Source organism: Rhinoderma darwinii, chromosome 3 (genome assembly GCF_050947455.1).
Source record: "Rhinoderma darwinii isolate aRhiDar2 chromosome 3, aRhiDar2.hap1, whole genome shotgun sequence".
Taxonomy (NCBI): Eukaryota; Metazoa; Chordata; class Amphibia; order Anura; family Rhinodermatidae; genus Rhinoderma; species Rhinoderma darwinii.
Window position 1 is genome coordinate 368,453,652 of NC_134689.1, and position 14,706 is coordinate 368,468,357.

Here is a 14,706-nt window from a genome sequence, read left to right on the forward strand (position 1 = left end):
AGTTCCTAAGTGATATAAAGGACATCTGTAAAACAGTCCTTCAGGGTTGCACTCGGGTGTGATGGTATACAAGGTGCATAAAGTGCATCATACACTCGGTGAAGACAAATTACCCGGGGTCATAGGGTTATGAGCCCTGTACTGCCCGGATAAAAAAATGGGTAAAGGAGGAACCGTCTTAGAGAGCTACAACCAGCCAGAAGGAAGAGATAGAGTAGAAATGTATATGTGGGTCCACAGGGATCCACTAAGGATATAGTTGCTTTGTAAGGTAGGCTTACCCATAGAAGTCAAAGTGTGTGTTCCCACACTGCAGCCTGCAGTGATAACGCCCCGACGCGCGTTTCGCCAAACTGGCTTCCTCAGGGGATAATGCGTGCAATTGAGTTTGGCGAAACGCGCGTCGGGGCGTTATCACTGCAGGCTGCAGTGTGGGAACACACACTTTGACTTCTATGGGTAAGCCTACCTTACAAAGCAACTATATCCTTAGTGGATCCCTGTGGACCCACATATACATTTCTACTCTATCTCTTCCTTCTGGCTGGTTGTAGCTCTCTAAGACGGTTCCTCCTTTACCCATTTTTTTATCCGGGCAGTACAGGGCTCATAACCCTATGACCCCGGGTAATTTGTCTTCACCGAGTGTATGATGCACTTTATGCACCTTGTATACCATCACACCCGAGTGCAACCCTGAAGGACTGTTTTACAGATGTCCTTTATATCACTTAGGAACTAATGACATTAATATGTACATGTGTTATATACAATCATGCTAAGTCAGAGTAGTATTGCAGGATACCCTTAATCCACTGATGTCATATCCCACACTGTTCTTCTTTTTTAGATCTCCTTGTATTTTATTGCAATTTTTGTGTTGTATGTCCAATAAACTATTTATACTTTTTCATTAATTTTGTGGCTTTCTGGCTTTTTGGTTCTAATAAAGTTTGCTCAGTATTTATGAAGCTTGCCCATTTTACATATTGGAGGTGCATCAAATACCTTACAGTAGCACCTAACCCGTTACGTAACCTTCTAGAGTCTTTGTATTCATAAACTGTATGATCTGCAGTGAGATGATGGGTGGTATGATTTTTTTTGTGAAACAGAATCTCCCAGCATATCCTTACTATTGTTCGGGCCATGCTGGGAGCTGTAGTTTAACGCCGTACAAACCTATACGGGAGGGGTTGCACTAAATTGAGCTCTAAATGCTACAGTGTCTACCTAACTCCATTCAGATGTATAAGACAGATTTAATCTGCAGACATTTTTTTACAACTAATGTGCCATGTCTTAACATAACTCAAGAACATTTTAAATGTTTTCTGATGTATAAACAACACTTAATAGTAGACAAATTTGACCTGCATAACCACTTAAAATATTTTAAACATGTGGACTAAGCAATTGCTCCCTTGACCAATTGTAATTAATCATCAGATTTAACAAATTGACCACAGCCAGGTTTGACTCACAGTGCGGTTTTGAAGCAGTTTGTCACGTGGCGAAAACTGTACCGAAAAATGCATGTGCGGTTAAAACTGACACTTTTTTTAGGTACGGTTTTCAGCCGCGCGGCAAAAAATGTGCCAAAACCGCGCTGTGTGAATTCACCCTAAAGCACACACCAATAAATCAAACACCATTAAATCTAAAAAAAAATATGAACATTATAAGTGTAAACTCCAGAGGAGGTATTGCATTTCAGTGCAATGCATTTAAAATTAAAAAAAAAAATGAAACAACTCTACAAATACACCGTGTTCCAAATTATTATGCACATTGGATTTAAGGGCCATAAACATTTAATTATTAGTTTTTCAATTAAACTCATGGATGGTATTGTGTCTTAGGGCTCTTTGGATCATTGTAATCAATCTCAGACACCTGTGATAATTAGTTTGCCAGGTGTGCCCAATCAAAGGAAAACGACTTAAGAAGGACGTTCCACATTATTAAGCAGACCACAGATTTCAAGCAATATGGGAAAGAAAAAGGATCTCTCTGCTGCCGAAAAGCGTGAAATAGTGCAATACCTTGGACAAGGTATGAAAACATTGGATATTTCAAGAAAACTTAAGCGTGATCATCGTACTGTGAAAAGATTTGTGGCTGATTCAGAGCAGACGGGTTCATTCAGATAAAGGCATAATGAGGAAGGTTTCTGCCAGACAAATTAATAGGATTAAGAGAGCAGCTGCTAAAATGCCATTGCAAAGCAGCAAACAGGTATTTGGTGCCTCTGGAGTCCCGCGAACCTCAAGGTGTAGGATCCTCCAGAGGTTTGCAAGTGTGCATAAAGCTATTATTCGGCCACCCCTAAACAATGCTCACAAGCAGAAACGGTTGCAGTGGGCTCAAAAATACATGAAGACTAATTTTCGAACCGTGTTGTTTACTGATGAGTGCCGTGCAACCCTGGATGGTCCAGATGGATGGAGTAGTGGATGGTTGGTGAATGGCCACCATGTCCCAACAAGGCTGCGACGTTAGCAAGGAGGTGGCGGAGTCATGTTTTGGGCTGGAATCATGGGGAGAGAGCTGGTAGGCCCCTTTAGGGTCCCTGACGGTGTGAAAATGACCTCTGCAAAGTACGTAGCGTTTATGACTGACCACTTTCTTCCGTGGTACAAAAAGAAGAACAGTGCCTTCCTTCGCAAAATTATCTTCATGCATGACAATGCACCATCTCATGCTGCAAAGAATACCTCTGTGTCATTGGCTGCTTTGAGCATAAAAGGAGAGAAACTCATGGTGTGGCCCCCATGTTCCCTGACCTCAACCCTATTGAGAACCTTTGGAGCATCCTCAAGCAAAATATCTATGAGGGTGGGAGGCAGTTCACATCAAAACAGAAGCTCTGGGAGGTTATTCTGACATCCTGCAAAGATATTCAAGCAGAAACTGTCCAAATACTCACAAATTCAATGGACGCAAGAATTGTGAAGGTGATATCAAAGAAGGGGTCCTATGTTAACATGTTACTTGGCCTGTTAAGTTTTTTTTGATTGAAAGAGCTTTTGATTTCTGTAAATATGACCTCCTGATGCTGAAAATTCAACTAATTACCATTTTAGTTCTCTTTACAACCGTTAAAATGTTTTGATCCCTGTCGTGCATAATAATTTGAAACAGTGCATTTTGAGTTTTTTTACTTCTACAAAAAAATCTGTTATCATTAGGAGATTTGTTCAATAAAATTTGCATTATACTCGAACGGTTGATGGCTTGAAGATTATACTGACTCTCATTTGCATCGACTATTTAGGAAAATCAGCGAAAAATAACATTTGCATAATAATTTGGAACGCGGTGTAGTCTTGATTATGTAGACTCTTCAAAAGTACAGAAAAGCAAGAGAGAAAAAAAAATACAGATAAAATCAGAAAAAAGTGGGATTAACATAGCATAAGAAAAGTGCTGCTTAAGAAAAGTTAAAGCATAGAAAAGGAAGGGGAAAAGGGAAAAACCCAAAAAAACTAACATACGGGCAGTGGCAGATTAAGTAGACCATAGGCCCTGGGCTGTTCCCCAAACTTGGGCCCCCCTTCCCCACCGCTGCTCTGCCGTGTCTATAGTGAACACAACCTTTCTGTGCGAACATTGACAAATGGTGGTGTGGTGTGCGAACTGTGCCATTGCACAGGGCGCATCACTCCAGCAGGTGGAAGGGGGAGCTGCGCTGGCTCCCTTCACCTGCTTGTTTCAGAAGTGCCCGGGCCCAGCGGCTCAGCAGTAGTCTTCCGCACGGGCGCTTCTTCGTTCAGTGGCTTCGCTACCGCTATAGCAGCCGCGCCGGGCCCCCCCATGGTGGCGACGCCGCTAGCATTCGCTGCTACAGCGGTAGCGATGCCACTATAGCAGATCAGGGAGGTATCTTCCTACTCTTCTATCTACTAGCGCCACTGTAGCTCACTGAAGTAGCGGAATCCTTGTGTGACCGGGGATTCTGCTCTTGGAAGGAGCGCTTGATGTCTCTGTCCATAAATTGCCGACTCTGTGACCGGGGATTCCACTCCAGGAGAAGCCAGTGACGTCACTGACCACAGGGGGTGTGTGGCACTACCTACCAGGGGGCTATGTAGCACTACCTACCAGGGGGCTGTCTGGCACTACCTACCAGGGGGCTCTGTGGCAATATCTAGAAGGGGGCTGTGTGGCACTATCTACAAGGGGGCTGTGTGGCACTATCTACAAGGGGGCTGTGTGGCACTACCTACAAGGGGCTGTGTGGCACTACCTACAAGGGGCTGTGTCGCACTACCTACAAGAGGCTGTGGCACTACTTACAAGGGGCTGTGTGACACTAACTACAAGGGGCTGTGTGGAACTATCTACAGGGGGAATCTGTGAGTGGGGGCTGATGGTTATTTTACTGTGAGTGGGGGCTGATGGTCATTGTACTGTTAGTAGGGAGCTGTTGGTCATTTTATTGTGAGTGGGGGGCTGGTGGTCATTTTACTGTGAGTGGGGGGCTGATAGTCTTCATGTGGTTTCCACCTCTGACGTCCAATTGAAATTGAAATTACTCTCCAAACGGTGCTCGTTTGGTGTTTTTTTGCCTTCGTCTTTTGCATTAGCTTCACCGGCTTAAAAAAAAAGGTCAAACAACGCTGTCAATTCAAAAATTTGAGGCAGATTTTTTTTGCCTTACACAGAACGCCGTGTGAACATACCATAAGAGTGGAGTGCTTGTTTTTAGCCGTATTCTGTCTTTCTCAAAACAATTTTTAGTTTTCCAGTGGTGCCTCGATTCCGAAAGGGTTTGGAAACTCTGTACTAGGCTACATGATCATGCCGGGCTACGCAAGGATCCCGTCGTGGAGCAGCTCAATTCATCGTGGGAACGGCGCCTAGGTGAGTACAATTTAGTTTTTTTGTTTGGGTGCACAGTCTACAAAAGAGAGGTGGGGGCTGTATGGCACGATCTACGAGGAGGAAGTGGGGGATTATGGCACTATCTACAAGGGGGGGGGATGTGTGTGGCAGACAGGGGAGGGGGGCATTATACTGTGTGAGGGCCACTAAGCAGACATTATACTGTGTAGCGGTACTACAGGGGGCAATATACTGTGTGTGGCACTTAGGGGGCATAATACGGTGTGGGCACAATTGGAGGACAAAATACTGTGTCCGTTAAGGGGTTATAATATATTATTTAATATTATTATACTGTATGGGAGTACTAAAAGGGCATTATACTTTGTGGGGTCACTATATAGTGCATTATACTGTGGGAGGCATTATAATTAACAAGTGATGTCTTCTCTGATAGGAGTCGTTCTCTTTTATTTTCTTCTCCATCTGATACAGACCATTAGGGCGACTTCTCCTGATGATAAATCTTTGCCCCTCGCTTCTGCAGCCATTTCCAGCCTCTATAGAAACACAAACATTCAGACACCAATACCCCATACATTAAAGGGGTTATTTGGGATCTGACCAGGTTTTCATACTGATAACCTATCCATGTGCACGGACGACCCCTTTGACTAATAAATTCGGACCCCAGACCTAGAATACATGCAGACCGCAGACCTTCTAAACTTTTGCAGTTTCCAGACCAGACCCCCTCTAAACAAATAGACCCTAGAACAAGCACCCTAAATAAATTCAGGCCCTAGACCAGACCCCCTAAATACAGACCTTGGACTAAACTTATAATGACCCCAAACCTGACTCCCTAAACTAATACAGACTCCTAAATACAGACCCCCAGACCCATAAATACAGACCCCTAAACTAATGGACCCCAGACCAGACCCCCTAAATACAGACTTCAGACCCCTTAAACTAATACAGACCCCAGATCAGACCCCCTAAATACAGACATCAGACCCCTTAAGTAATCTATCCCCCTTATACTTATATAGCAGCTCAGGCTTCTCTATTAAGTTTTTCTGCTGTACTAGGATCTGCAGTCATGTGACCTGCAGGTCTCTAAATAGTAACAAGAACTGCAAACATAAATGAATGTGGCATTATGTCTGCAGGTTCTTTTGCGGGACATACACAATGCCGTTCTGTCATGTTTTTTGCTGCAAACTGCAATGTACTTTGGGTGGCTATGTGCCCCCGAGGGAGTCTCGGGGTCTGGGCGGCCGCCCAAAATGCACCTATGATGATCCGCTATTGTATACGAGCCCACATATAGACCGACTTGATTCGTCCCAAATCAGTCAACAACCGTGGAAAATCCTGAGAGATTCTAAACAGTACCCAGGGAAACCATAACACAAGAAACCCCTCAGAACGGTCATGTTCATCCACCACCAATTCCTTCATGCGCTTTATATTATAAAGTTCCATAAGCCATTTACCAAGTGAGGAAATTGTTGACAACCTCCAATGTCTCCATTCTAGCCACAGTGAGAAAGTGCCACAATAAGCCCTTTCTAACCTACACTAGTGAGGCAAACGAAAGAGCATTAGCAACTTACCGACCTGAAAACTTGCGATACACCTTAAGAACATCATCTCAAAAAGTCTTAATCAGAGGATAAACCAACGTATGAAAGACAGAACATGACTATAGAAAAAAACTCCAAAATGTCAGCTCTCCAGAACTTCCTACGATATACGAAAGAAACTAGCCCTGCCAAAGTTACATAAGCTGAGCAAAAGCCGATAAATCTGGGTGACAGAGTATTTCTACTTGGAGGAACAGCGTACAGACTGTAAAGAGCATAGCTAATCGTAAGCCTGCCAAGAGATGCACTTGTTTGAGATCAATTGTCCATTTTTAACTTTAAAGGAAGCAGCAGCAGTGTAGAAAGTCTATGAGCCCGTACTTCAATACATCGGCTTTCCGGAAAAAGCCGAACAGAAATGAAGCGGCTGAGTGCTCGCACAGGCACTTCTGCCGATTCGTTATAGCGATTGGTGGGGGTGTCAGTTTACGGACCCCCACCAATCAAAACTTCTGACATGTCACTATGACATGTCAGAAGTTTGTTGAACGTTTAGTTACCCTTTAAGGAAATATAAAATGTCTCCACCCATCAATTCCAAATAGAAATCAAATAAGGATTCAAGAATGGCCAGGGCCAGGGGTTTAGGTAAGGGGGCAAGCTGTTTCATGAGCCCCGGGCACAATTACGATGGAGGGCAGGGGGGGTGCAGGCTGCAGAATCGATAAACAGGATTCCTACCCAGTTTCCCCTGCACTTAATTGTATCCACGTCCTTAGGACGTAAATACAATTGATCAGCCTCACTTAGCGCTGGCGGATGCAAGGGTATCATCAGTTCCCAGCCCTACCATTTGGCTATTAATTTGTGATGTAGGTGGCGTAATTACGTCATTTGGCTGTCTGCGTCATTCCTCTGGAGCAGGCTTGGTCAGACAGCGCGAGAACAGGGACATGTGAGTATGTTTTTGGCTGTTTAGGGGCACTGTGTGGCACTATCTACAAGGGGCACTGTGTGGCACTATATACAGGGAGCTCTGTGTGGCACTATCTAAATGGGGCACTGTGTGGCACTATCTACAGGGGGCCAGGACCGGTTTTAGATAAAGTGTGGACCTGGCAGAGTTAAAAGTGAGGCCACAAATGCTGAATTATGTAATGATGGGGGTAAGGAAACAGACAAGTGAGCCCTAATCTACCCGCCACTCAGTCCCTGCCTACTTGCAACGACCCGCCCTAGGCGACGGGGTACAACTGGGCGACGGTCCCTACGCTCAATAAGTGCCCGACAGACAAACAGACAAGGGTACACAGAAGCAAGGGAAAAGGGGCAGTTGCCCACGGCAACACCGTGAGCAACAAGAGTGGTGAACGAGCCGAGTCAAGCAAGGAGTGTTCGAGGTACCAAACGCAGAGCAGGAGAGTAGTGAACAAGCCGAGTCAAACCAGGAGTGTACGAGGTACCAAACGCAGAGCAGGAGAGTAGTCAGTAAGCCAGAGTCGATATGAAGCAGGGTCAAATGGTTAAAGAAGCTGCAGCAGGGCCAGGAAACAAAACAAGAATCACAAGCAAGAAGGAATAGGAAAGGCAGGTATAAATAGACAGAGGGCGGGAGCTAGCTCCGTCTGGCCAGGCTGTGATAGGCTCTCCCACTCCTAAGCCTGCCATCCTGTGTGGTGGAAGATGGAGTCAGTCTCACAGACATAGAAGCAGGTGCAGACTGATTACCTATGGGCGTGGATACAGACGCTGTGCCTGGAAGATCCTTAACAGTACCCCCCCTTTTATGAGGGGCTACCGGACCCTTTCTATATGGACCTGGTTTATTTGGGAAACAAAGGTGGAACCTCCTGACCAATACCCCAGCGTGAACATCCCGGGCGGGTACCCAAGTCCTCTCCTCAGGCCCGTATCCTCTCCAATGGACCAGGTACTGGAGGGAGCCTTGGACCATCTTGCTGTCCACAATCTTGGCCACCTCAAATTCTACCCCCTCAGGGGTGAGGACGGGGAGCAGCGTTTAAGGAGGGAGGCATGAAACACGTCGTGTACTCGAAAAGATGGGGGCAACTCCAGTCGGAAGGAGACAGGATTGAGGACTTCAATGACCTTGTATGGCCCTATAAACCGGGGAGCAAACTTCTTGGACGGGACTTTAAGGCGCAAGTTCTTAGACGATAGCCACACCAGATCCCCGACCATAAACAAGGGGTTAGCAGAACGTTTTCTATCTGCCTGAGTTTTTTGTATGCTCTGGGACGCCTCTAGGTTCTTCTGAACCTGGGCCCAGACTATGCACAGTTCTCGATGAATGACCTCTACCTCAGGATTGTTGGAACTACCAGGTGAAACGGAGAAGAACCGTGGATTAAACCCAAAATTACAGAAAAAGGGGGAGACCCCTGACGAGTTACTGACCCGGTTATTAAGGGAAAATTCGGCGAGGGGAATGAATGAGACCCAACCATATTGACAGTCAGAGATAAAACACCTTAAATATTGTTCTAGAGACTGATTAGTCCTCTCGGTTTGGCCATTAGTTTCAGGATGGAAGGCAGAGGAGAAGGACAGATCAATCTCCAACTTTTTACAGAAGGCTCTCCAAAACAAAGAAACAAATTGTACCCCTCTGTCAGAAACAATATTGACAGGGACCCCATGGAGACGCAGGATGTGTTTGACAAACAAGGTAGCTAACGTCTTAGCATTGGGTAGTTTTTTGAGGGGCACAAAGTGGCACATCTTACTGAAGCGGTCTACTACAACCCACACCACGACTTGCCTTGAGATGGAGGCAAATCGGTGATAAAATCCATGGAGATATGGGTCCAAGGTCTCTGGGGAATGGGCAAAGAACGTAGTAAGCATGCTGGTCGGGACCTGGGAGTCTTGGACCTAGCACAAACCTCACAAGCGGCGACGTAGGCCTTAACGTCTTTAGGCAACCCAGGCCACCAATAGTTTCTGGCAATGATGTGCTTGGTACCCAGGATGCCTGGATGACCAGATGGTGCGGAGTCATGATTTTCCCTACGTAGCCTTAGCCGGAATTGCAGGGGAACAAACAGCTTGTTCTCAGGAAGGTTCCTGGGAGCTGAACCTTGATCAGCAGCAATTTCAGAGACTAAATCAGAATCAATAGAGGAAACGATTATACCTGGAGGCAAAATACAAGCAGGATCTTCCTCCGAAGGAGGGCTGGCCATGAAGCTACGCGACTGTGCATCAGCCTTAATATTTTTAGACCCAGCCCTATAGGTGACCACAAAGTTGAATCTAGTAAAAAACAACGCCCATCGAGCTTGTCTCGGGTTTAGCCTCCGGGCAGATTCTAGGAAAACCAGATTCTTGTGGTCGGTAAGGACCGTTACCTGGTGCCTAGCCCCCTCCAGGAAGTGGTGCCACTCTTCAAATGCCCATTTAATGGCTAAGAGTTCGCGGTTGCCAATATCATAGTTACTCTCAGTGGGCGAAAACTTCCTGGAGAAGTAGGCACAGGGACGGAGATGGGTGAGGGACCTGGTACCCTGGGACAAGATAGCCCCCACTCCCACCTCGGACGCGTCAACCTCCACGATAAATGGCTCCATTTGGTTGGGCTGAACCAACACCGGGGCCGAGATAAAGCACTTCTTAAGGACCTCAAAAGCCTGGACAGCCTCAGGAGGCCAGCGGAGGATACCAGCACCCTTGCGAGTGAGGTCCGTAAGAGGCTTAGCGATGACCGAGAAGTTAGCAATAAATCTCCTGTAATAATTAGCGAACCCCAAGAAGCACTGTAACGCCTTCAGGGAGGCAGGTTGGACCCATTCCGCCACAGCCTGGACCTTGGCGGGGTCCATGCGGAATTCATGAGGAGTGAGGATTTGACCCAAAAATGGTATCTCCTGCACCCCAAACACACATTTTTCGGTCTTCGCAAACAGTTTGTTTTCCCAAAGGACCTGGAGCACCTTCCTGACATGCTCAATGTGGGAGGACCAGTCCTTGGAAAACACAAGTATGTCATCAAGGTACACTACAAGAAATACCCCCAGGTAATCTCTTAAAATCTCATTTATGAAATTCTGGAAGACCGCGGGAGCATTACACAACCCAAAGGGCATGACGAGGTATTCGAAATGACCTTCGGGCGTGTTAAACATAGTCTTCCACTCATCCCCCTCTTTGATGCAGATAAGGTTATACGCCCCCCGTAGATCAAACTTAGAGAACCATTGGGCCCCCTGAACCTGATTAAAGAGATCAGGAATCAAAGGAAGGGGATACTGGTTCCTTACAGTGACCTTATTTCAAGTTACGTTAGTCAATGCATGGCCTAAGACCACCATCCTTCTTCCCTACGAAGAAGAAGCCAGCACCTACCGGAGACGTAGACGGGCGAATGTAACCCTTGGCCAGGCATTCCTGGATATACTCTCTCATGGCTTCACGTTCGGGACAAGAGAGATTAAATATCCTACCCTTAGGGAGCTTAGCTCCTGGTACCAAATCGATAGCGCAATCGTATTCTCTATGAGGAGGTAACACTTCGGAGGCCTCCTTAGAGAAAACATCAGCGAAGTCATGAACAAACTCAGGCAGCGTGTTCACCTCCTCAGGGGGAGAAATAGAATTAACAGAAAAACATGACGTCAAGCATTCATTACCCCATTTGGTAAGATCCCCAGTATTCCAGTCAAACGTGGGATTATGCAACTGCAACCAGGGAAGGCCTAAAACCAAATCTGACGATAATCCCTGCATCAACAGTGCAGAGAACTGCTCCAAATGCATGGAGCCAACAAGGAGTTCAAAAACAGGGGTATGCTGTGTAAAATAACCATTAGCAAGAGGAGTGGAGTCGATACCCACTACCGGGACAGGTTTAGGCAAATCAATCAAAGGCATAGCTAGAGACATAGCAAATTCCACAGACACGATATTAGCAGACGACCCTGAATCCACGAAGGCACTGCCGGTAGCAGACCTACCACCAAAAGAGACCTGAAAGGGAAGCAAGATTTTATTACGTTTCATATTTACTGGAAATACCTGTGCGCCCAAGTGACCTCCCCGATGATCACTTAGGCGCGGAAGTTTTCCGGCTGCTTATTCTTACGCCTAGGACAGGTGTTCACTTGATGCTTGTCATCCCCACAATAGAAGCAGAGACCATTCTTCCTGCGGAACTCTCTACGTTGTTGGGGGGACACGGAGGCCCCGAGTTGCATAGTTACCTCCGAGTCTTCCGTGGAAGGACGAAGCAACGGAACCTCGGGAGGCATCATGGGGGAGTCAGAGGAGAAAGCACAAAAACGTTCACGTTGTCGTTCCCTGAGACGTCGGTCAAGTCGTACCGCTAATGCCATAACCTGGTCTAGGGAGTCAGAAGAGGGATAGCTAACTAGCAGGTCTTTCAGGGCGTTCGACAGACACAACCTAAACTGGCACCTTAAGGCAGGGTCATTCCACCGAGACGCTACGCACCACTTCCTAAAGTCAGAGCAATACTCCTCAACAGGTCTCTTACCGTGACGTAAGGTCACCAGCTGACTCTCGGCAAAGGCAGTCCGGTCAGTCTCGTCATAAATGAGTCCGAGAGCAGAAAAGAAAAGATCAACGGAGGAAAGTTCAGGGGCGTCAGGAGCCAAGGAGAAGGCCCATTCTTGGGGCCCTTCCTGGAGCCGGGACATAATTATACCCACCCGCTGGCTCTCAGAACCTGAGGAGTGGGGCTTTAAACGAAAATGGAGCCTGCAACTCTCCCGAAAGGAGAGAAAAGTCTTCCGGTCCCCTGAGAACCGGTCAGGCAACTTGAGGTGGGGTTCAAGAGGTGAGTTGAGGGGCACTACCATGGTAGCATCAGGCTGGTTGACCCTCTGAGCCAGAGCCTGGACCTGTAGGGAGAGACCCTGCATTTGCTGAACCAGGGTCTCAAAGGGGTCCATAGTAGTGTGAGGGACCAGGGTAGAGTAGGTATATGGGCTTGTGATTATGTAATGATGGGGGTAAGGAAACAGACAAGTGAGCCCTAATCTACCCGCCACTCAGTCCCTGCCTACTTGCAACAACCCGCCCTAGGCGACGGGGTACAACTGGGCGACGGTCCCTACACTCATCAAGTGCCCGACAGACAAACAAACAAGGGTACACAGAAGCAAGGGAAAAGGGGCAGTTGCCCACGGCAACACCGTGAGCAACAAGAGTGGTGAACGAGCCGAGTCAAACCAGGAGTGTACGAGGTACCAAACGCAGAGCAGGAGAGTAGTGAACAAGCCGAGTCAAACCAGGAGTGTACGAGGTACCAAACGCAGAGCAGGAGAGTAGTCAGTAAGCCAGGGTCGATATGAAGCAGGGTCAAATGGTTAAAGAAGCTGCAGCAGGGCCAGGAAACAAAACAAGAATCACAAGCAAGGAGGAACAGGAAAGGCAGGTATAAATAGACAGAGAGCGGGAGCTAGCTCCGTCTGGCCAGGCTGTGATAGGCTCTCCCACTCCTAAGCCTGCCATCCTGAGTGGTGGAAGATGGAGTCAGTCTCACAGACATAGAAGCAGGTGCAGACTGATTAGAATGGGCGTGGATACAGACGCTGTGCCTGGCAGATCCTTAACAAATTATATAATCGATAATGCAGTTAATTCAGAAGGCGAAGTGATGAACTGCATCGCTGATTTCTATCGCGTCCAGGAGTGTTCGAAGCCCCAAAGCATATGTCTCCCCTCTCACATACAAACATTATGTACATATATATATATATATATATATATATATATATATATATATATATATATAGTTAGTAAATCATACCACTACACCAGATTAAATATTACATGAATACTGTTACTAAACACAACTCACTATTATAAGACCAATATTACCAATAATAACCCAATATAAGGTCCAAACAATACCGCCACATCATAAGCACATAGTCACTGAATAATACCCACATTACTAGAATAAGAAAACCATACAAAGACCAATATTGCCACCATATAGTGACCATATAGTTGTAGATGCCAGTTACACAGGAGCTCTGCAGACTATATAAGTCATCACATTTATATCTAGTGACTCACAGGTGATGTTTCTCTGATTTGAGTCGTTCACATTCCCTTTTTTCTCCATCTGGCCTAGGCCTCTATGACAACTTATTCCAGCCACGACTTGTCTCTGCAGAATTTAAAAAACACAGACATGTTGGTTTCTCGCTTTTCCAGCACCCTCACCACCTATACCCCATCATTCAAACAAGGTAGTAATCCACAATGCCCCAGATGGTAATAATGATTCCTTAGTGCTCGACACAATAAAAGTGCCCCATTAGTTACCGTGCCCCCTTTGTGCCCCCTCACAGTAATTATGCCCCCTTTGTGCCCCCTGTAGATGGTGCCACAGTGCCAATGTAGATAGTGCCAGTGTCCCCTGTAGATAGCGCCACAGCGTACCCTGTAGATAACACCACACACAGCCCCCTGTAGATAGTGCCACACAAAGCCCCCTGTAGATAGTGCCACACTCAGCCCCCTGTAGATATTGCCACACAGCCCCCCTTGTAGATAGTGCACACAGTCCCCCTTGCACATAGTGCCACACCCCCTCTTGTAGATAGTGCCACACAGCCCCCTCTTGTAGATAGTGCCACACAGCCCCCTTGTAGATATTGCCACACAGCCCCCGTTGTAGACAGTGCCACATAGCACCCCACTGTAGATCGTGCCACACCCCCGCTTGTAGATAGTCCAACACTGGCCCCCTCTTGTAGATGGTGCCACACAGACCCCTTGTAGAGATTGCCACAGTCCCCTGTGTAGACAAAGCCACACAGCCCCCCTGTAGATATTGCCACAAAGCCCCCTTTGTAGAAAGTGCCACAGAGCCTCCCCAATATAGATAGTGCCACACAGCTCCCCTTGTAGATAAGTGCCACACTGCCCGCTTTGTGGGTAGTGCCACACAGCCCCCCCCCCCAGGCTAGCCACGTCACCATGCATGAGGGGCCCACGTGCCGTAAATGTTAAGTGCCGGGCGGCTCCCTCATACTGCAGGCCCCGTAGCAGCCGCTATGGCTGCTATTGTGGTAGTGGCGCCACTAGGCAGGGGGCCCTGGGTGGATGGGGGCCCTGAGCAATTGCCCAGTTTCTCCCCCTCTAAAGCCGGCCCTGCAGGGATCACTGTGTGGCACTATCAACAGGGGGTACTTTGTGGCATTATCTACAGGGGGCACAGTGTAGCAATATTTACAGAGGTAGTGTGGCACTCCCTACAGGTGACACAGCATTTGGCACTTTCTATAGGGGGCAT